The sequence below is a fragment of the Primulina huaijiensis genome, chromosome 15, assembly GCF_012295235.1.
Source record: "Primulina huaijiensis isolate GDHJ02 chromosome 15, ASM1229523v2, whole genome shotgun sequence".
Taxonomy (NCBI): Eukaryota; Viridiplantae; Streptophyta; class Magnoliopsida; order Lamiales; family Gesneriaceae; genus Primulina; species Primulina huaijiensis.
In genome coordinates, this window is record NC_133320.1 from 13706078 (window position 1) to 13730657 (window position 24580).

Consider the following 24580-nt stretch of genomic DNA (forward strand, 5'->3'; position numbering starts at 1 on the left):
TATACATTGAATACAATGGAGCAGGTGAAATAGAATCAAACAAGTACGGATATGATTCTCGCATCTTGCTTTCCAAATCCCACGTTGACTCCTCCCCACCATGTCCTTTCCATTGCACTCGAACTAAAGGAATCGATTTGTTACGCAATATCTTCCTTTCGATCCATAATACGAACAGGTTGTTCAACATAAGAAAGAGAAGGATTAAGTTCAACCTCATCAGGTGCAAGTACATGTTATGGTTCTGGCTCATACTTTCTCAACATAGACACATGAAATACATCATGAATGGCAGATAAAGCTAGTGGCAATGCTAACCGATAAGAAAGATCGCCAACTCGATCAAGGATTTCGTATGGACCAACATATCGAGGTGATAACTTCCCTCGCATGCATAATCGAACATTGCCTCTAAAGGGAGATATTTTCAAAAACACTTTATCACCTTTCTGGAACTCTAAGGGTCGTCTTCGTTTATTCGCATAACTCGTTTGACGATCCTGAGCAGCTTTCATCCGCTGTCGAATCAACTGAACCTTATCATTCATTTCCTGTATCATTTCAGGTCCAATCAATTGTCTTTCATCAATTTCATCCAAGAATAATTGTAACGCCCAGATTCGACGACTGTCCTCACTGTACTAAGACGAGTCTTTCCAGCGTGCTTATGTCCTCACTCACACGCACCCTAGGAAACTTCCCAGGAGGTCACCCATCACAGAATTTCTCCAAGTCAAGCACGCCTAACTTTGGAGTTCTTATGTGATGAGCTACCGAAAAGAAGATGCACCTTCATGGTATGAGTAGTACATATCAAATCTTTTAAGCCATCTTCAACTGTACAGTCCATTACATTGAACAGTCTCGGAATCCCTCTCCTTCCGGTGTAAGATCGGTTCATTCATGTTCCCTCCGCTTAGAAGCCTGCCAGGAGCCGCTTATTGTCCGTGCAACCTCATGGCACCGGCGATCACCCCCGTCCCTCTTCGGCCCCAGGCCTCACAAAATGCTTATTGACTCCTTTCCAAATATAGTACTTGTTCTCATTTAATGCTCTCTGATCAGAACTGCAGATTTACTAAATATGTGTTACCATGGCTTCTGTTACACTGTACGTCGAACAGCTAGTAAGAAGTGACCAACTGCGGTGTAGATCCTTAATTTTGACTTTGAATATACGACCAGCAGGGTTTTTCTGATAAATCAATTAAATTTTATTTTATCTTATTTTAGCAGTAGCTTAGCTGTTCTAGAACTTATCAATATTTGCTCACTTGATATTTTAGTTGATTTAATCATCCAGAATGTTGTACAATTATGCCCCTTTATTTACTTAGTCCTTAATATCTGGGTTCTCAACTTATCTGTTCTTATTTCAGTAGGCAAGGTTCATCCAGCTGAGTCAATATTTTTTTTATCATCGAAACTTAGTTTGTTCCAACTACTTGTGTGTTTTGATAGCTAGTAAGGTTCATTTTTATGTTCCAGTGATCAACATACTAAACTTATTTGCTTGTTTCAGGGTTTTATTTTCCTTCCAACTGATTTTGACACTTCTGTACATATATTTAATAGCATGCCCCTTCTTGTAATCTTATATTAGGCGAATGTCATTTATGAAAACATGCTGGATCACTTGAAGGGAAACAATATACAACAAATTGCCCGACAACAAGTGGATGGTGTTGTCCGTCAAAGTGAAGAAGGTGCTGAGTATTATGTTGCGTCGGCGATTCCCACCAAACACATGCGAAGAATCCCAGCCCACAAAGGTGGTTGCTCCGATAGTTTTTGAGTATAATTCTTGTAAATTGGTTAGTGGGGGTCAGGACAAAGCCATCAAAATTTGGGAGACAAATACAGGATCATTAAGTCGTACACTTTATGGTTGTCTGTGCTCTAATTTTGATCTTTTAGTCACCCACGATAACAAAGCTGTCGTTGCAGCCAGTAGTGCAAATAACTTGTATGTTTGGGATGTAAATTCAGGTCGGGTCCAACATACACTCCCTGGCCACATAGACAAGGTCTGGATGTGAGCCGAGTGTCAAACCGCAATGTCGTGAGTGCTGCTTATGACCGTACAATAAAAGTTTAGGATCTTCAAAAGGGATACTGTGTCAATACTCTAATATTTAATAGCAATTGCAACGCCCTTTGTTTTAGCATTGATGGACAAACATTTTGTTCGGGCCATGTGGATGGGAATATCCGACTATGGGATATTCAAACTGGGAAACTTCTGAGCGAGGTTTACCGCCCATGCAAATGCTATCACATCTCTGTCATTGTCTAGAAGTGGAAATATAATCTTGTCCAGTGGAAGAGACAACTCTCACAATTTATTTGATGTGCGTACTCTTGAAATATGTGCCACTTTAATTTGAGAGCAAACTGCAATAGAGTGGCATCCAATTGGAGCAGATCTTGTATTAGTCTTGATGATGGTTATGTTGCTGCTGGATCTGCTGATGGATCAATACATGTTTGTGTTAGAGTAGATGCCCTGCAAGCCAACGTTTGGCTAGGAAATTTATTGACTCAAATGTGACAAACAATCTTTATTTTAATGTAATTCATTATTACATGGTTTGTTATTTCTTAATCAGTATACCCATGTGAACAACATAGATAAAGACCTTGATAATACTTTAATACAAATGAATCGTAATTCGATGTTGAAACTCATTTGTAAACACTGTATGATCTAAATTCGTTCCTAGTCGATTCAGCCGCCTAAAACATGGATAAAAATCGCTTGAGCTCGAGACTAGCATTTGTGATGTTGTGTACAGCGTTTCTTGGTAAGGACATAGAGATGTCCAAACAAGCAGATGGGTAGTCATATGATGATTATACCGAACAACCCTCCCTCGTACTTTCCAAGTGGTTATCATTCATCGAGAGGATAAATCCGTGGTTATGATTGTACAACATTAGTCCTTACGACCCGGGACAACACTGAGGCCCTATATGCTAGGGCTGTGCTTTGACTCGTTTACCGGCTCCAGGAGCGTCATCAGGTGGTGAGGTTGGGTACAGTTGCGACACATATAGGAGCCAGTGCATTGTAGTCGGGATTTACCGCTCACCTACGGGTGTGGATATCCTATGTGACCTGATGAAATAATAGTGCGTGGAATCTTTGGCCAGAGTATGAGATGTACGTTGGAGAAGGAGTTCTCCAATTGTATATGCGATGCCACTATTCATATGTGTCACATAGTTATCGAATTATAATGCAACCCTCGATGAACCAATGGTTGCAGATTCGATCGGGATATATGATATGAAAGGACCGTACTGTACGTTAATCATAACCGACATGTTTTTTCAGGCACTATCAGTGATACCTAGGGAGTAATGGGGCGATGCTACTAGACGCTCGTACCATGATTCGATGGGTTTAATCAGAAAATAGTTTATGAAATTCTCATGATCAAATGTTGGTGCCTGGAATGGGGCAAATTGGGGTAAGACCTAATAAAAGATTATGTCCTGAATCATAAAGAGTTGTGAACCCACGACTAGCTGTATCCCTGGGCCATTGAGGGTCACACAAGCACTGATTTACTTGTTCTCGTTGAGATAATAAATTCATTGAGTTGAATTTATAAAAAATAACTTTGATATGATCAATCGATAAGCTTATAAATAAAGTTTATAGAAATTTTGAGAGCATGACTGCTAAAATAGTCAAAAGTAGTGCACCTGCCTTATTTGAACATTGGTGATCTCGAAATTAAAGTGTGCATCATAATAACAATAAGTTGAAATTGTCACATCGATGATGTTGGATCATCGATCAGGATTATTGTGGGGACCCGGGCTCTAACTCAATTATTTTTGGGATTAAGTGGATCTTTGCTAGAAAATGTGGGTCAAAATTTTGCTTTTAATATCAAAAACAGTTGTATAGAATCATACACAAACAACATTCTTTATTTTATTTCAACAAAGGTAAATACATGTCTTATTCCCTTTCCATAGTACAACTAGAGTTTACCACAACTACATGTCACATGTAAACATTCCTAGTTCATCTGCTACGCCCGAAATCTCCACGCTAACTCGATCTCTCATCCTCTGCGTGACCCTGATCCTGTCCCACCTGTTTCATGCACACAAACAGACACAACAACAGCCGGATACTCCGGTGAGAACAAATCCCAGTATAAAACATGTATACATGCATATACACAATATAAATCATGAACATACTATCATGAGTGAAATCAACAACAATACATCTTATAGTATATGAAACATAATCATAATAAGTCAAGCAATCTAAATCAAACTCATATCTTTGACTCAATTCATATTTAATCTAGAGATCCCGGTGTGAATAAGACATAACAAGTCTCCCACCGACCCTCCCAATCGTGGTGGCTGTACGTCTTATTCCTAAACTTCGGTCTTGTCCGTATCGAATATCTACAATGGGAGTCAATCTTCTCCTATGCTTCGATACCACCGAACGTCTAGAAACTTGGCAATTCTGCCAATGGCTCTCCTATCTTAATGCTTGTATATATATCAAACCAAAGCACAAACATAGCAAGGAATATAAATCTAGTATGTGATTTTGGGAAACTCGAATCAATTCTAACTCGAGTTGTATCTCCCCAATCAAACACTGAATTATACCTTCCTCGTTGTAGTCTTTAGAAATGTCGAGGTCTCGATGTCGAAGCGTGTCACAACAAATCTGAAATGACATGTTCAAAATGCATTCTATCAATCTCAACTCAACTCAATATATATACGATCAATATTAATCTCGGTACATTTCGACGGCATAACGGCGAAATCTCGCGTACCGGTCAACTCAATTATCAATAATCAATATCAATAACTCATAATCATCCCAAATATATTCCATCATCTCAAAATCAACCTAACTCAACTCAAGACATGCTAGAATTACACAAAAATCGCATATCATAACCGTTCTTCGATCCGGTTGCGAATAAACGTTCCCAATAATCACAAGAACAATTAATAACAATCAAACTCTGATTTCACCAATCATTTCAACTTCAAAACATGCTGAATGTATTAATACTTACATCCTTTGAAAGCTTATGATGAGAGAACAAGAATCTACACTCGGATTGAAAATCAGACGGTCGAATCGCCTGAAATCACAATACGAATCAAACTTGAAGCTTTGAGAATTTCTGAAACTTTTCTCGATGTCTGCTGGAGAAATGAGGAAGAATGAATAAAACTATATATATCACATGCATGGCAAGGGGCAAATGGCTTCATCTTTGAATTACACGTCTCGCGCATATGCGCGACTTCAACCGGCGCATATGCGCGAGACCTTCGGTCTCGGCATTTTGGCTGTTCTGCTGCTCGCGCATATGCGCGCACTCTTCTCGCGCATATGCGCAAGACCTACGGTCTTCGCATAAATCAATTCCAGCAACTCACGCATGTGTGCGTCGCTTCTCACGCAAATGTGCGAGGCCTTCGACCTCGGCACATGGAACTCGCGCATATGCGCGCCTCTCTGCCGGCATGTGCGCGATACCTACGGGATTTCAACTTAGGCTAACTCGTGCATGTCCCATTCTGATCGCGACTTGATCCATCTATAAGCGCTACAAGTCATAATCATTAATCTCATATTATCAACATAAAATTCTCGGGCATTACAATTCTCCCCCTCTAAGATATGATTTCATCCCCGAAATCTCAGGTAATCAATCAAAGCTTGTAAAGGAAGCAATATACTCAAAAGCTAAATAAATACTCACGTCATGAAAATAGCTCTGGATATTTCTGTCTCATCTCTGATTCTGTCTCCCAGGTCGCTTTTTTAGTACCATGACGACTCCATTGAACTTTCACCAACGGAATAGTCTTCGTTCTGAGCTGTTTGTATTTCCAATCAAGAATCTGAATTGGCTGTTCCATATAACTCAAAGTGTCGTCAAGCTCGGCTTCATCAGGCTGAATGACATGAGAAGCATCAGGCATATATTTACGCAGCATCGATACATGGAAAACATCATGTATCCAAGATAGAGAGGGAGGAAGCGCAAGTCGATATGCACGATCACCAATCTTTTCAAGAATCTCATATGGACCGATGTATCTAGGAGACAATTTGCCACGTTTACCAAACCTGACAATGCCTCTGAAAGGAGAAATCTTCAAAAATACTTTGTCTCCCTGTTCAAACACTAACGGTCGACGACGTACATTCGCATACTTGGCTTGTCTATCCTGAGCTGTTTTCATTCTTTTCTGGATCAGTCTTACTTTATCAGTCATCTCTCGGATCATATCAGGCCCAAGCTCTGGTACTTCTGAGATGTCATCCCAATACAGCGGAGATCTGCACTTCTTTCCATATAAAGCCTCAAACGGTGCCATCTCGATGCTCGTCTGATAGCTATTGTTGTACGAGAATTCACAAAGAGGGAGTGAATCTTGCCAACTAGTGCCAAAATCTAGCACTACAGCTCTTAACATATCCTCTAAGGTTTGGATAGTCCGTTCTGACTGTCCGTCTGTCTGGGGATGGTAAGCAGTACACAGGTGCAATGTCGTACCTAAAGCCTGCTACAGACTTTGCTAAAAGTATGACGTGAATCGTGGATCACGATCTGATACGATCGACTTCGGCACACCATGCAATCTGACTATCTCTCTGACATATATCTCTGCCATCTGATCATGTCGATACGTCATTCTGTATGGAATAAAACATGCTGATTTGGTCAATCTATCTATCACAACCCAAATCGCATCACAACCCCGGGATGATCGTGGCAACTTCGTGACAAAATCAATGGAAATGTGATCCCATTTCCATTCAGGAATAGATAAACTCTGAAGTAAACCTCCGGGCTACTTTCTCTCGGCCTTCACCTGTTGGCAATTCAAACATTTCGACACAAACTCTGAAATGTCTGATTTCATCTTTTTCCACCAAAACTGTGTCTTTAGATCGTTGTACATCTTTCTGCCACCATGATGAATACTGAACCGACTACAGTGCGCTTCTGATAGAATCTGTTGTTTCAAATCTGAAACATCTGGCACTACAAGACGGTTATTTACATATAGAACATGATCATGTACCTGATACTCTGAGTGATGTCCCGATCTGACCATCTGAATCGACTTTTGAACATTCTGATTATTTTTCTGTGCTTCTTTAATGCGAACAATCAAATCTGGTTCTAATTAAATCGTAGCAAGTCGCAGTGGTCTACTCTCTGTGTCAAATGATAATGCAGACAAACAGCAATCCTTAATCAATTTAGAAACACCTATCGTCGATAAGGATAAGGCACATACCTTTCGACTCAAGACATCCGCTGCTGCATTAGACTTCCCTGGATAGTACTTAATTTCGCAATCAAAATCTTTCAGCAAATCGAGCCATCTACGCTGTCTCATATTCAACTCGGATTGAGAAAACAGATACTTCAGGCTTTTGTGATTTGAATAGATTTCAAACTTCTCGCCGTAGAGATAGTGTCGCCATATCTTGAGTGCAAATACAATAGCCGCCAATTCAAGATCATGAATCGGGTAACGAGTCTCGTGTGGCTTCAACTGTCTCGAGGCATATGCAATCACATGTCCTTGCTGCATAAGAATACATCCTAATCCTTTGTGAGATGTATCACAATATACAACGAAATCACCCGTACCTGAAGGTATCGTCAATACTGGAGCACTAGTCAAACGTCTCTTCAACTCCAAGAAGCTAGACTCACAAGCTTCAGACCACACCAATGGCGCATTCTTTTGTGTCAACTGGGTAATAGGCTTCGCGATACTGGAGAAATCTTTGATGAATCGTCGATAGTACTCTGCTAGATCCATGAAACTGCGTATCTCTGGCACAGAAGTCGGTCTAGGCCAACTGAATACAGCTTCAACCTTACTTGGATCAACAGAAATACCGTCTCCAAATATGATATGCCCCAAAAAGACAACCTGTCTCAACCAATACTCACATTTTGCCAGTTTAGCATATAATTTCTCATTTCTCAGCGTCTGCAACACAATTCTTAAATGTTCGACATGCTCAACCATACTCTTGGAATATACCAAAATATCATCAATAAAAACAATAACTAACTCATCTAGATATTTCTGAAAAACACGATTCATCAGTCCCATAAACACCGCTGGAGCATTCGTTAAACCAAAAGGCATGACAATAAACTCATAATGTCCATACCTGGTTCGGAATGCTGTCTTTTGTATGTCGGCATCTCTGACTCGGAGTTGGTGATATCCAGATCGTAGATCGATCTTTGAATGGACAGAGGATCCTTGTAACTGATCAAATAAATCGTCGATACGAGGCAATGGGTATTTGTTCTTTACCGTTGCCTTGTTCAGTTGCCGGTAATCAATACACAATCTCATCGAACCGTCTTTCTTTCGCACAAATAGCACTTGAGCGCCCCAAGGAGAAACACTCGGTTTGATATATCCCTTAGCTAGAAGATCTTCTAATTGTGTCTTTAATTCTTTCAATTCGATTGGCGCCATTCTATACGGAGTTTGGGATATAGGAACAGTACTTGGAATGAGATCGATGCTAAAATCTACCTCTCGAGCTGGAGGTAACCCTGGAATCTCGTCGGGAAATACATCGGCTAACTCGCATACCACTGGCAACTCTACCAATGCCAGGCTCGATTTCAGTAGATCTACTGAATATACAAGGAAAACTTCTGCTCCTTTCTGTAACAATCGTATCATCGTCAAAATAGATACTAAGGGAATCCGAGATCTGGAACCCATACCGTAGGATTTCCATTCGTCAACCATTTCTGGTCTGAACCTGACAATCTTCTGGAAACAATCTACAGTGGCTCGGTACTTTGTTAACATATCAATACCGACAATACAATCAAAATTAGAGAACCCAAGCACAACACAGTCTAACTCAATCTCGTGACCCTCGAACTGTAGCATACACTGTCTAACTGAAGTCACGGCTATAAGACCACTTCCCAACGGAGAAGTAACAGACACTACGGCAGATAATGACTCGACAGGCAATGCATGTATCAATGCAAAACGTTCTGATATAAATGTATAAGATGCACCTGTATCTATCAAAACATAGGCAGGATAACCGCAAAGAAAACAGTTACCTACAATCACATCATCTGATGCATCTTGGGCCTGCTCTTCTGTCAGTGCAAATACTCGAGCCTGCTGTCTAGGAGGCTGGCTCATTGTCTGGCTACCTCTGGCTCAGGGCTGGGTCTGTGTAGGGGTTGGCTGAAAGGAATGAACAGAAGAAGCTTGCCTCTCAGGCTGATTTACGGAACCAGATGATCCAACACTCTGAGTTTGCTGTACCCCTTTCTGTGGACAAACCCTGGCGAAGTGTCCCTGCTGCCTGCAGATATTGCAGCGACCCATCACGCCCTGACACTATTCAGTGGCATGTCTAGCTCCACAAGAGCTGCAATACACACCTGTATATTCTTTACTCTGACCAGGACCTCTCTGTCGTGATCCACTGGAGCTCGTCGAACTACTCCCTGATCTCTTGAACTGTTTGCCTTTCGCTTTCAATTGGACTTTTCTCCCACTGCTCCTACCACTGCTCTCGAATCTGGGAGGAGGTTGAAAAGAGGATTGTGGTGGTCCTGGACTCGGAGTGACATAAGGAGTGCTTTGTTGCCTAAGCAGTCCAGCTTCCGCCCCCTTGGCACGGTTCAACGCTTCCGCAAAGGTCTTAGGTCTACCGGTATTTACCAAAGTAAAAATATCTGGATTCAAGCCATTAATAAACTGATCTGCAATGGCCTCATCATTTTCTGCAATATGAGGGGCAAATCGGAGCAGTGTAGAGAACTTAGCAACATAGTCTTCGATGTTCAGTTGTCCTTGTCTCAAATTGGCAAATTCAGCACCTTTGTCTTTTCGGTAGGACACGGGAAAGAATCGTTGATAGAACTCTGCTTTGAAAACTTTCCAAGTGATCTCTGTGCCACGATGCTCCAAGGCTCTTTTCGTGGTAAGTCACCAATTCTTTGCAACTTCTTGCAGTTGATGTCCAATAAGTTTAACTCTCCGCTCGTCAGTGTAGTCATGAGATTCAAATAACATCTCGATGTCATCGAGCCAACTTTCACATTCAACTGAATTTTCTGTGCCCTTCAGTGTCGTTGGTCGGAATGACTGAAACCGCTTCAACAAAGTCTCCATCGGTATAGCGGTCACATCCATCGGATCATTGGATGTACTGCCCTGTTCTGGTGCCTGACCTGCTACTGGTTGCGGTACTCGTCGAGGAGGCATATCTGATTATCAAACGGATTAGTACACAATCTGTCTCAGTCCTCCTCTGATCATATACCTCTGATCCAGAATCGGTTTTGATTCAGTCTTTGCAAACAGATGCTGTAATCAACTCAGATAACAATACAACATATAATAGTGAAAGCAATAAATCATGATGTGTGCTAGCATGATATAAGCAAGGAAGACGACTCGATCTACCCCGCTCACTTTCTTCTATCTCAGTCTATACAGAACCTACTGCTCTGATACCACCTGTTGTGGGGACCCGGGCTCTAACTCAATTATTTTTGGGATTAAGTGGATCTTTGCTAGAAAATGTGGGTCAAATTTTTGCTTTTAATATAAAAAACAGTTGTATAAAATCATACACAAACAACATTCTTTATTTTATTTCAACAAAGGTAAATACATGTCTTATTCCCTTTCCATAATACAACTAGAGTTTACCACAACTACATGTCACATGTAAACATTCCTAGTTCATCTGCTACGCCCGAAATCTCCACGCTAACTCGATCTCTCATCCTCTGCGTGACCCTGATCCTGTCCCACCTGTTGTCATGCACACATACAGACACAACAACAGCCGGATACTCCGGTGATAACAAATCCCAGTATAAAATATGTATACATGCATATACACAATATAAATCATGAACATACTATCATGAGTTAAATCAACAACAATACATCTTATTGTATATGAAACATAATCATATTAAGTCAAGCAATCTAAATCAAACTCATATCTTTGACTCAATTCATATCTAATCTAGGGATCGCGGTGTGAATAAGACGTAACAAGTCTCCCATCTACCCTCCCAATTGTGGTGGCGGTACGTCTTATTCCTAAACTTCGGTCCTGTCTGTATCGAATATCTACAATGGGAGTCAATCTTCTCCTATGCTTCGATACCACCGAACGTCTAGAAACTTGGCAAATCTGCCAATGACTCTCCTAGCTTAATTCTTGTATATATATCAAAACAAAGCACAAACATAGCAAGGAATATAAATCTAGTATGTGATTTTGGAAAACTCGAATCAATTCTAACTCGAGTTGTATCTCCCCAATCAAACACTGACTTATACCTTCCTCGTCGTAGTCTTTAGAAATGTCGAGGTCTCGATGTCGAAGCGTGTCACAACAAATATGAAATGACATGTTCAAAATGCATTCTATCAATCTCAACTCAACTCAATACATATACGATCAATATTAATCTCGGTAAATTTCGACTGCATAACGGCGAAATCTCGCGATACCGGTCAACTCAATTATCAATAATCAATATCAATAACTCATAATCATCCCAAATATATTCCATCATCTCAAAATCAACCTAACTCAACTCAAGACATGCTGGAATTTACACAAAAATCGCATATCATAACCGTTCTTCGATCCGGTTGCGAATAAACGTTCCCAATAATCACAAGAACAATTAATAACAATCAAACTCTGATTTCCCCAATCATCTCAACTTCAAAACATGCTGAATGTATTAAGACTTACATCCTTTGAAAGCTTATGATGAGAGGAACATGAATCTACACTCGGATTGAAAATCAGACAGTCGGATTGCGTGAAATCACAATACGAATCAAACTTGAAGCTTTGAGATGTCTGCTGGAGAAATGAGGAAGAATGAATAAAACTATATATATCACATGCATGGCAAGGGGCAAATGGCTTCATCTTTGAATTACACGTCTCGCGCATATGCGCGACTTCAACCGGCGTATATGCGCGAGACCTTCGGTCTCGGCATTTTGGCTGTTCTGCTGCTCACGCATATGCGCGAGACCTACGGTCTCCGCATAAATCAATTCCAGCAACTCGCGCATATGCGCGTCGCTTCTCGCGCATATGCGCGAGGCCTTCGACCTCGGCACATGGAACTCGCGCATATGCGCGCCTCTCTGCCGCGTATGTGCGCGATACCTACGGGATTTCAACTTAGGCTAACTCGTGCATGTCCCATTCTGATCGCGACTTGATCCATCTATAAGCGCTACAAGTCATAATCATTAATCTCAGATTATCAACATAAAATTCTCGGGCATTACAATTATGATGAGATTAATGTAATGGGAGTATGAATCATGGACTTGTAAGATTATAAGCCCATCATGTAAATTTATTAAAGTTCAAATTGGCTTTAATAATTAATTATATTTTAATTGAGTTAAAATATAGCCTATTAAGTTTATATAAAATATGGTATTGATTTATGTAATATGAAAATATTTATGATACCATAATTTTAGTAACTTGCACGCAAAGAAAATAATATTGGATGATTAGTTGTGTGCCATTTTCGAGAGTTACCATGTTTGGATATGAATTAAGAATTTTTAATTAACTTAATTAATTGGATTAATTAAGTAACGAAAGATTAGTATTAAAATAAAGATATTATTATTCTTAATTGGACAAGGATCATCCGAAAGCTTTTGGGTATGAGATGAATTTTTGGAATTTTCAATTAACTTAATTAATATGATTAACTAAATAAATAAAAGATTAGAAAACAATAATAAGGATTTTTTCCTTATTTACTAAGAGGCACCCGAAAGTTGCAATAGTGGGATTGATTAACTTTGGGCTCTTTCATATATTTTCTGAGATACTCTCAAAAGCTCTCGAAACACTTTTCTTTTGAAAAGAAAAAATTCGGCTTGTGTATTGAGTCGATTTTTGTGTTATATCTCCACGCAAAAGTTGTTATAAATTTCTAGTGCAATTTTGAAGAGGAACAAATATTTCAGTCGTGGACCGGATTAGGAGATTGAAGAATGTTCATAGGGATTTACAACAAGAGCTACGTCCGCTAATATCGGAGTAGTTGGAGCCAAGTGAAAAATATTCACTCAAGTTATATTACTAAACATCCTATGTATGTTTATTTATTAGAATCATACGAGTGCTCCAAATAATATTTTGAACGTCAAAATAAAATTTTTAAAACTTCCGCTGCGTCTTGGGCACGAGAAAAACCAAGATCCAACAGTGGTATCAGAGCCAGGTTCTCTATATCATATGGTTTTAAATCATGTTGAATAATATTTCTAACCACACAAGAAAACTTTTTCAAAAAATTGATGCACTATAAAAATTTTAATTTTATCAGATTTAAAAAAAATATTTTTTAATCTGCCCGGAACTGTTCCGGGCAGACCCTGCGCGCAGTGCGAGCGCACGGGCTGCGTGGAGCGTCCGCGCAGCGCCCACGCAGGAGCTGCGCGGAGCGTGAGCGCGACCTGCGCCCGCGGGCGCGCACAGCGTGCCTGCGACTGCCCGAAACGTTCGGGCAGTGCGAGAACGTCTCGGGAACTGTGCTGATTATTGGGCTTGAATTTTTTGGGCCTAGGGTGCGATTTTCTGATTTTTCGAAACTTTGGATTAAATTGATATTTTATGAAAATTAGTTCAATTTATCTTTTGAAAATTAATTTTTGAAAAATTAATAATTTTCTCATAAAATAAATAATTAGAATATGATTTTAATTATTTATGGTAAAAAAGAGTTTTACAAGAAATCAATTATTATTGAATTTATTAGAAATTAAATAAATGTGTTTATTTAATTTATTAAAATTTTTAATAATTGTGGTGGTTAGTAATAAAATTATTAGATACATGATTTATCAATTAATTAAATTTGTTTAATTAAATTGATGTTAATATTTGATATTAAATGCATGAAGGATGAACGAGAGCTTAGACCAATGTGGTAGGTGTATGTTAGGATATTTTAATGTTTTATTCATTTTATTAATATTTGATATTATTAAAGTTGGCTTGGTTTATGGCCCGTTCTCACCCCATGAGATGTATCCCTTATGTGCCATGGCTATTTAAATGTAATTATTAGAAATAGTGTGAGATCAAGACTGGAAGATGGTGGGCCCGAAGCACAAGATGAAGACATGTAAAATATTGGAAGCTCATGTAATAAGTTGCATTTGCATCCCTGCATTCACCTAGGTTTTGGACCTGGATCCATGTCTGGCTCACATGGATCTATTAGTGTTAGCGATCGATCATCCTTATTTATTGTTAAATGTCATATTATGATATATGCGATATATAGTAGTATGCATGTTTGTATATTATTAAATAATATATTTGCATGAATCCGGCAAACATACAAACATGGCACGCGATTTTAAATTAAAATGATGAGACAATTTTGAAATTAAAATTCCTCATTTTGAATAAGATTCAAAATTTATATCAAACCATAAAAGTAAAAATTAAAAGATTTTAATTTATTCTTGCCTTCCATCAACCGTGGTTGCATGTTGATCGCTACCCGCGGACAGTGTCTGGGTCATATTATTGGGGAGGCCTGGACGCCGGAAAGCTGTGACTTCCACTGGACATATGATGTGAATTGAGTGGAACTCCCATGACTTCAGCTCGTATTATTGGGGAAACTCATGGCGACCGTCCACTACAATTCAATATTGATGGGGTTGTTTGACACGTGAAAATAAACGGCGTCATATTATTGGGTCCTTATTAAACGTGAGGCGAAACACGCGGAGGTTGCATAGGGATGCAATTGGATTCTACCTTTTAGAAATTATAATTAGATGATATTATTCGGGATTATAATTGGCTAATTGGACTCTTCTTGCCCACTAAGGAAATACGATTTCCCTTTTTCATCAGAGGGTGGTGGAAATGTAAAAATAGTGGGAGAGAAATTTATAAAATAAAAATCCATATTTTATATCTTAGAATTATTTTAAAATAATCAGCAATCATTATTTTGTTTCCAGATCAGTATATTTTCGATTTCGTCACATAATCCATTTCTGTTATTAACAAGCTAACCGAATCTAAATTTCAAGACTGGTTGGGAAATTGTTCTGAATTCAGAGAAAATGGCATCCACAATAATTTCAGTCCTGTTGAACTGACAAAGCATGAAAGATGATAGGACCATAGTATGCAAGTTAAAGTGTAACATGCATGCTTTTATGTCAAATGAATTGTAGGGACAGTTTGAGGAAATATTGAATGCTGCTGACATTCAAATGCACGTGGAAGAGTTGCATGGTGTATGAAACTCATACAATGAAGCACAACATTTTCAAGGAGCTCATGACTACACGCAAGCAAGATGGGGCTTTGGCCCATGAGCGTGGTGTATATATGACTGAGCTTATTGAGAATGTGGTGGGCCTGGAATATGTGATTCCTAACAAGTTACTAGATAACATCAATTTGTTATCTCTTTCTTCCTCATTTGACGGGGTTATGGTGAACTTAAATTTGAATAAGATAGATGATAGCCTTGAAGAGCTGGTCAATACGCTTATGACTTATGAGATCACCGTAAAACAGGAAAATGTTGTTTTTCTAATGGGCATATTGTCAGGACGAAACATGGCCCACAAGATAAGGGAAAAAAATGTTTTGCCCCTCACAAGAAAAACAAACCCAATAAGAGGCAAACTCTGAAGGACACTTAAAGGGTCTACAAGGCCCGATAAGTCAGAACATATTTATTTCACTGCAAGAAGTCCGGACATAAGAAATTATATGCGCTAGAAATGTTCTTGAAATGATATGTGAATCTCCAAGTAAACAGGATTTCAACAACAAACAAAAGAAAGTTAGATGATCCAAATTCCGCACAAATATGGCACGCTAGACTATGTCACAATTCCCAAAGAAGGATGCACAAACTAGTAAGAGAATGCATGTTTGACTTGTCAGACATAAATTCTCTTCCTACTTGTGAATCCTGTCTAAAAGTAAAAATGACAAAGAATCCATTCAATGGAAACGTGGAACGTGCACATGGTCTATTGGATTTGATCCACACAGACGTTTGTGGCCCGCTAAGTGTTAGCACAAAATATGGGCGATCCTACTTCATTACCTTTACTGATGACCATTCGAGGTATGGGTATGTTTATTTAATGAAACAAAAATCTGAAGCATTTGAAAGGTTCAAAGAATTCAGATCTGAAGTAGAAAACAACTAGAAAGAAGTATTAAGACACTTCGATCTGATCGAGGTGAAGAATACTTTCGTGCTGAATTTTTAGGTTATCTAAAAGAGAATGAGATTCTCTAACAGTGGACTCCACCAACAACACGACAATTGAATGGTGTTTCTGAACGTCGTAATCAAACCTAGATGGACATGATTCGATCTATGATGGGATTCACTGAATTGCCTACATCGTTTTGGGGCTTTGCGCTTGAAACTGCAGCAATGTTGTTGAATAATGTCCATACTAAAGCAGTGGGTAAAACGCCATATGAGATATGGATGAGAAAAACTCTCAAATATTCTTACATGAAAATATGGGGGTGTCCTGCTTATGAGAAGCAGACAGTGGGAGACAAATTGGATAGTAGATCCACTTTGTGCTACTTTGTAGGATATCTAACGAATTTTTTTGGATATTATTTCTATCACCCTAATGAAACAAAAGTGTTTGTTTCAAGAAATGCCACCTTTTTTGAAAAAGAATTTCTATTAGATAGAAAAGGCAAGATGATATAACTATAAAAAATTCGAGATACTCGCTCAACTGTAAAAGTTGAACCTAATCCCCAACAACCAGTAGTTGAAGTGCACGTTCCTAGAAGGTTTGATAGGGTTATCAGACCGACTGCAAGGTACACGCTTTTTCATGAACAAGGCCATGATGAGCCTTGTGTCAAAGATCAATATATGGTCTCAAGCAGGCGTCAAGTAGTTGGAACCTCAGATTTGATAGCACAATCAAAGAGTTTGGTTTTGATAAGAATCCTGATAAACCATGCGTGTACAAGAAATTTGATGGAAGTGCAATGACATTCCTAGTACTTTATGTTGATGACATTCTACTCTTTGGGAATGATTTAGGATTAATGCAATCAACTAAAGTATGGTTAGTAAATAAATTCTCCGTGAAAGACATGAGTGAACCATCCTATGTATTCGGAATACAAATCTATAGAGATAGATCAAAAAATATATTGGGGCTCACCCATGCCACTTATATCGATAACATTCTGAAGCGATTCTCTATGGAAGAGTACAAGAGAGGATATTTACCAATGTGTCATGGTGTTACTCTATCTAAAGCTATGTGTCCCAAAACTGATGAAGAGATAGAGATGATGACATGTAGTTCATATGCGTCAGCAATTGGTAGTATCATGTATGGTATGATATAGACACGTCCTGATGTTGCTTCCGCTCTGAGTGTTACAAGCAGATATCAGGTGAACCCTGGTCCAATGTATTGGAAGGCCGTGAAAGATATTTTTAAGTACTTAAGAAAGACTAAGAACTTGTTCATGGTCTGTAGGGTTGGAGAATTGAAATTGGAAGGCTACACTGATTCTAGCTTCCAATGTGGCATAGATGATTCGAAATCGACATCTGGTTTATAATTCATGCTAAATGGTGTGGGTGTCTCTTGGAAAGGGTCCAAACAAGACACCGTTGCGGATTCCACCATTGAAGCTGAATACATTGATGCATCTGATGCAGCCAAAGAGGCAGTTTGGATGAGAAATTTTGTCCAAGAGTTGGATGCTATTCCTAATGGAGTTGATCAAGTCCCGGTGTACTGTGACAACACTGGTGCCGTTGCGCAAGCAAAAGAACCAAGGTCTCATCAGCTATCCAAACGTGTACTGAGGAAGTTCCACATCATACGGGACATTGTGGGAAGGGGAGACATATCAGTCGAAAGAGTCCCCTCTGCAGATAATATTTCTGATCCACTTACATAGCCCTTGCATGGACTATTGTTTGAGTAGCATCGCGAAGCAATAGGATTAAAGTTAATGGGTTCTTGGCTCTAGGGCAAGTGGGAGATTGTTAGAGTAGATGCCCTGCAAGCCAACGGTTGGCTAGAGAATTTATTGACTTAAGTGAGATAAACAATCTTTATTTTAATGTAATTCATTATTACATGGTTTGTTATTTCTTTATATGTATATTCATATGAACAACATAGATAAAGACTTTGATTATACTTTAATACAAATGAATCGTAATTCGATGTTGAAACTCATTTATAAACATTGTATGATCTAAATTCGTTCCTAGTCGATTCAGCCGCCTAAAACATGGATAAAGGTCGCTTGAGCTCGAGACTACCATCTGTGATGTTGTGTACCGCGTTTCTTGGTAAGGGCATAGAGATGTCCAAACATGCAGATGGGTAGTCATATGATGATTATACCGAACAACCCTCCCTCGGACTTTCCAAGTGGTTATCATTCATCGAGAGGATAAGTCCGTGGTTATGGTTGTACAACATTAGTCCTTACGACCCGGGACAACACTGAGGCCCTATATGCTAGGGCTGTGCTTTGACTCGTTTACCGGCTCCAGGAGAGTCATCCGGTGGCGAGGTTGGGTACAGTTGCGACACATATAGGGGCCAGTGCATTGTAGTCGGGGATTCACCGCTCACCTACGGGTGTGGATATCCTATGTGATATGATGAAATAATAGTGCGTGGAATCTCTGGCCAGAGTATGAGATGTACGTTGGAGAAGGAGTTCTCCAATTGTATATGCGATGCCACTATTCATATGTGTCACATAGTTATCGAATTATAATGCAACCCTCGATTAACCAATGGTTGCAGATTCGATCGGGATATATGAGATGAAGGGACCGTACTGTACGTTAATCATAACCGACTGGTTCTTGCAGGAACTATCAGTGATAACTAGGGAGTCATGGGGCGATGCTACTAGACGGTCTTACCATTATTTGATGGGTTTAATCAGAAAAAAGTTTATGAAATTCTCATGATCAAATGTTGGTGTCTGGAATGGGGCAAATTGGCGTAAGACCTAATAAAAGATTATGTCCTGAATCACAAAGAGTTGTGAACCCATGACTAGCTGTATCCCTGAACCATTGAGGGACACACAAGCACTGGTTTACTTGTTCCCGTTGAGATAATAAATTCAATGAGTTGAATTTATAAGAAGTAAGTTTGATATGATCAATTGATAAGTTTATAAATAAAGTTTATAAAAGCATATAGAAATTTTGAGAGCATGACTGCTAAAATAATCAAAAGGAGTGCACCTGCCTTATTTTGGCATTGGTGATCTCGAAATTAAAGTGTGCATCATAATAACAATAAGTTGAAATGGTCACATCGATGATGTTGGATCATCGATCGGGATTATGATGAGATTAATGTAATGGGAGCATGAATCATGGACTTGTAAGAGTATAAGCCCATCATGTAAATTTATTAAAGTTCAAATGGGCTTTAATAATTAATTATATTTTAATTGAGTTAAAATATAGCCCATTAAGTTTTTATAAAATATGGTGTTGATTTATGTAATATGAAAATATTTATTATACCATAATTTTAGTAACTTGCACAGAAAGAAAATAATATTGGATGATTAGTTGTGTGTCATTTTCGAGAGTTACCTTGTTTAGATATGAATTAAAAATCTTTAATTAACTTAATTAATTGGATTAATTAAGTGAAGAAAGATTAGTATTAAAATAAGGATATTATTATTCTTAATTGGACAAGGATCGTCCGAAAGCTGTTGGGTATGAGATGAATTTTTGGAATCTTCAATTAACTTAACTAATATGATTAATTAAGTAAATAAAAGTTTAGAAAAAATTAATAAGGATTTTTGCCTTATTTACTAAGAGGCACCCGAAAGTTGGAATAGTGGGATTGATTAACTTTGGGCTCTTCCGTATATTTTCGGAGATACTCTCAAAAGCTCTCGAAACACTTTCTTTTGAAAAGAAAAAATTCGGCTTGGGTATTGAGTCGATTTTTGTGTTCTATCTCTACTCAAAAGTTTTTCTAAATTTCTAGTGCAATTTAGAAGAGGAACAAATATTCTAGTCGTGGACCGGATTAGGAGATCGAAGAATGTTCGTAGGGATTTACAACAAGAGCTACGTCCGTTAATACCGGAGTAGTTGGAGTCAAGTTAAAAATATTCACTAAAGGTATATTACTAAACATCCTATATATGTTTATTTATTGAAATCATACGAGTGCTCCAAATAATATTTTGAATGTCAAAATAAAATTTTTAAAACTTTCGCTGTATTTTGGGCACGAGAAAAACCGAGATCCAACAGTTTGGTTGGTAGGAAATACCAAAATAGTTAGCACTCTAAAGGAGGATACATCACCCGTGTTAGGTTGTTCATGGAATAATCTTGGGAAACCTTTGGCTACCTCGGATAAGAATGGTAACATATGCATTTGGACTTGATGGTTTTCCTGAAAATTCGCTATTCGTCTTTACACAGCCGACGGTTGACAAAGACTTCTTAACTGTAAGGTGTGCTTCCGGAAGATTATATAATACTTCAATGTGAATAGATTATTAGTGATTGATTGTTCATTTTTTGTCCTTCATTTGTTATTTGGTGGACAGATGAAGTTTTGTACACAGTTCTGCTTACCGGAATCAGCATGTTTAAGTTTGGATTCTTAGGAACTTTGGTAAATTACTTTTTTTTCTTGGGGAAAGTCATACCTGTTTTCTAACAAATTGTTTTATATTTCACGAGTCTAGAATCTTGTGTTTTTCATGATGATTGAAGATGGACATGTTTTTAATGGGCACATCCTATTTATCTTTGATACCTTGGACCGAAGATTGAAACTATATTACCAAACAGCGCGAACAAAAATGCAATGATTTGATAAAATAAAAAAAAAGAGGGACTAAAAAGTGAAACTATGGTTGACTACATTAGTGTGCTTAACTCCAAAAAAAAAACGTGAGCTTTTAACTTTAAAAAATAATAATAATAATAATAATAATAATAATAATAATAATAATAATAAAAATAATAATAATAATAATAATAATAATAATAATACAAAAGATTTGATATTTTAATAAAATAAAATAAAATAAAATAAAATGCTAAAATATTTAGGTTACTTTTAAATAATCTGGAATCCTTCCAATGAAAAATACCCAGCTCATTCATATTATGCGAATGTAAAATTTTTGCATTTATTATATTCACATATTATTTTGTGTTATTTTGCTCCAGATAGCTAAAATTATATTATAAGTTAAACACGTTTTTTTACACTTAAACTTGTGTATTGCTTAATATTTAGGGTGTGTCATGCTTTGCAAGTTTTTAGAATTTGACTTTGTTAGAATAGATGTCTTGCAAGCCAACTGTTGGCTAGGGATTTTATTGACTCAGTTGTGATAAACAATCTTTACTTTAATATAATTCATTATTTCATGGTTTGTTATTTCTTTATCTGTATACCCATGTGAACAACATAGATAAAGATCTTGATTGTACTTTAATACATATAAATCGTAATTCGATGTTGAAACTCATTTGTAAACACTGTATGATCTAAATTCGTTCTTAGTCCATTCAGCCGCCTAAAACATGGATAAATGTCGCTTGAACTCGAGACTAGCTTCTCTGATATTGCGTACCGCGTTTTTTGGTAAGGGCATAGAGATGTCCAAAATGCAGATGGATAGTCATAAGATGATTATACCGAATAACCCTTCCTTGGACTTTCCAAGTGGTTATCATTCATCGAGAGGATAATCTGTGGTAATGATTATACACCATTAGTCCTTACGACCCAGGACGACACTGAAGCTCTATATACTAGGGCTATGCTTTGACTCGTTTACCGGCTCCAGGAAAGTGATCAGGTGGCGAGATTGGATTCAGTTGCGACACGTATAGGAGCCAGTGCATTGTAGTCGGGAATTCACCGCTCACCTACGAGTGTGGATATCCTATGTGATTTGATAAAATAAAAGTGCGTGAAATCTCTGCCAGAGTATGAGATGTACGTTGGAGAATGAGTTCTCCAGTAGTACATGCGATGCCACTATTTATATCAGTCACATAGTTATCGAATTATTATAAAACCCTCGATGAACCAATGGTTGCAGATTCGATCGGGATATATGAGATGAAAGGATCGTACTGTACGTAAATCATAATCGACTGGATCTTGCAGGCACTATAAGTGATACCTAGGGAATCATGGGACGATGCTACTAGATGCTCTTTCTATAATTCGATGGGTTTAATCAGAAATATGATTTCTGTCATTCTCGTGATCAATTGTTGATACATAGAATAGGGCAAATAAGGGTAAGCCCGAATAAAGGATTATGTCTTGAATCACAAGGAGTTGTGAACCCATGGCTAGCTGTATCCCTTAACCATTGAGGGTCACACAAGCATTGGATCATTTGTTCCCGTTGAGATAGAATACATTCAAGAAATTGAATTTATATTATGATATAGTAATTTCAAGGAGTTGAATTTATGATATTTAAATTTTGAGAAAATAAATTTAAGGAGTTGAATTTATAAAATTTGAGAATTTAATTTATTAAACTCAAAAGTTGAGTTTATTAAATATTAAATTTTGGAGTTGATAAATTCAAGGAGTTGGATTTATAATTTAAATATTAAATTAAAATGTTGAATTTATAATGAATTTAATATATTAAACTCAAAAGTTGAGTTTATTAAATATTAAATTAAATATAGTGAGAAATGTGTTTAATGGGTTTGTAGGAGTACAAGTCCAACATACTAAGTAATTAAAGTCCTTAATGGACTTTGAATAATTAATTAAACTAGTTAGACTAGCCTAATTAATTAATCAAGCTCATTAATGTTAATTAGGAATATTAGGTCATGGTTTAATTATAAATTGGTGTAATCAATCAATAACCTAGCCTCCATCCCATTATGATTTTCGAAAATCACATTCAACTTTTCTCAAAAAAATCGGCCACCCCTAAAGTGAGTTTAGGGTTTGAGTCGCCTCTCGTTTTAATTAATCTCAACGCAAAATTTCTTTCAAATATTCTAGTGCTATTTGGAAGAGGAACAAATCATCTAGTCGTGAACCTGATTAGAAGAATAAAGAAAGGAGTTTCTTAAGAACGTTCGTAGGGAATTCATCAAGAGCTAAATCCGCCTGTACCGATTTAGTTGAAGTCAAGTGATTTAATTCACCAAAGGTATAAAATTCTAACGCCCTATGAATGTTTAATCATAAAACCATACGAGTGCTCAAACAAATATATTTTGATTGTCAAAATAAAATTTAAAATTTTAAAACTTCCGGTGCGTTTGTGCACGAGAAACCGAAATCCAACAGTGGTATCAGAGCCAAGGTTTTTTCTAAATTGTATGGTTTTTATATTGAATAATTTGTTTCTAACCACACAAGAAAATTTTTCAGAAAATTGTAGCACCATTAAATTTTTTTTTTTAGAAAACAAAAAAAAATTCGGATCTGCCCGGAACTGTTCCGGGCATACCGCTCGCAGGGCTGCGTGCGCAGCGCCCTGCACGCAGAGACGCACAACATGCGCGCGCAGCGTGAGCGGTGCGGAGCGTCCGCACGCTGTGCGCGCAGACGCGCCACGGCCCGAAACGTTCGGGCAGCGGGCGGGCAACACGGACGGCCGCCCAGGAGTGTCTCGGGAATCGTGCTGGATGATAAGTTGAATTGTTTGGGCCTAGAGTGCAATTTTCTGACTTTTCAAAATTTTGGGAAAAATTTATATTTTTGAAAATTGGTTCAATTTTTTTTTGGAAAATTAATTTTTGAAAAATTAATAATTTTCTTGTAAAATAAATAATTAGAATATAATTTTAATTATTTAAGGTAAAAATGAGTTTTACAAGAAATCAATTATTATTGATTTAATTGAAAATTAAATAAAAGTTTTTATTTAATTTATTAAATGCTTTAATAATTGTGGTGGTTAGTGATAAAATTATTAGATATATGATTTATCAGTTAATTAAATTTGTTTAATTAATTGAATTTAATATTTTTTATGAAATGGATGAAGCATGATCGAGAGCCTTGACCAATGTGTTAGGTGTATCNGGTTAGTGATAAAATTATTAGATATATGATTTATCAGTTAATTAAATTTGTTTAATTAATTGAATTTAAAATTTTTTATGAAATGGATGAAGCATGATCGAGACCCTTGACCAATGTGTTAGGTGTATGTTATGATATTTTACTATTTTAATCATTTTCTTAATATTTGATGTTATTAAAGTGGGCCTGGTTTATGGTCTGTTTCCACACCCATGCGATGTATCTCTTATGTGCCATGGTTATTTAAATTTAATTATTAGAAATAGTGGGAGATCAAGACTGGAAGATGGTGGAACCAATGAATAAGATGAAGACATATAAAATATTGGAAGCTCTTGTAATAGTTGCATTTGCATCCCTGCATTCACCTAGG

At 37.6% G+C, this 24580-nt stretch overlaps 1 pseudogene; it reads left to right on the top strand.

Moving 5' to 3' along the window:
- The first annotated feature begins 1094 nt into the window (after window positions 1–1094).
- LOC140959314 (autophagy-related protein 16-like) lies at window positions 1095–20621 on the top strand (annotated as a pseudogene).
- The last annotated feature ends 3959 nt before the right edge of the window (window positions 20622–24580 follow it).